Consider the following 725-nt stretch of genomic DNA (forward strand, 5'->3'; position numbering starts at 1 on the left):
GTAACATCGAAAATGCGTTTCGATAAAAAAAAAGTGCAGGCGATTTATCAACAATTCTTCTAGTAGAATGCACAAAACTCGCGAAATTACTTACCGTGGAGAGTAAAATTCTACATACAGTAAATTCTCTACAAGAGTTAGTAAGTTTGGATTCTACAAGTGACAGTATAGACGGTCCTACGCCTAGGCTGCGTCATTGCTGCGCCCATGTTATCTCGCTCGCAGTCAGTGAAGCGTGTAACGCTACACCAGTCGGTTTCCTTTACGAGATTTCACGGCTCCACAAATCATAATAGAAAAATATAATTTCTTTAACTTTCCTTTTTTTCATCTGAAATTTTTTTTAACATGTTGATGAGATTTTTCTGATGAAAATCATATCAAACACGATATAATTTGAACAACATTTACTTATTAACACGTTCACTGTCGCGCCAGATTTACAGGTTGCTGTCAGGCGGCCACAAGAAAATACATTTTAAGCATAGGATTATAGGATTATGCTTTATAATTTTTTTTTTCAATTGAAAATAATGTCTAGCTAGCTATGACGTTCAAAATTTTTAGTTGACAACATCTATTGTAATTATTGTAAACATTTGAGGCACTCCAGTCACTGATGACCACCATGGCCATATCGAGGAAACAATCTAACGTTAAAACTTATTGAGTGATTAATTTAATTTCATAATATATCGCTTTGAATAAATTACAAAAACAAATTG

The 725-nt window shown here is 33.8% G+C and overlaps 1 protein-coding gene across 1 annotated transcript in view; it reads left to right on the forward strand.

Annotated features, from left to right (window-relative positions):
• Positions 1 to 725, forward strand: part of LOC108570154 (voltage-dependent T-type calcium channel subunit alpha-1G) — an 82,550-nt gene that overhangs the window by 39,563 nt on the left and 42,262 nt on the right. The window lies entirely within an intron of this gene.

The sequence above is a fragment of the Habropoda laboriosa genome, unplaced genomic scaffold (genome assembly GCF_001263275.1).
Source record: "Habropoda laboriosa isolate 0110345459 unplaced genomic scaffold, ASM126327v1 scaffold80, whole genome shotgun sequence".
NCBI lineage: Eukaryota > Metazoa > Arthropoda > Insecta > Hymenoptera > Apidae > Habropoda > Habropoda laboriosa.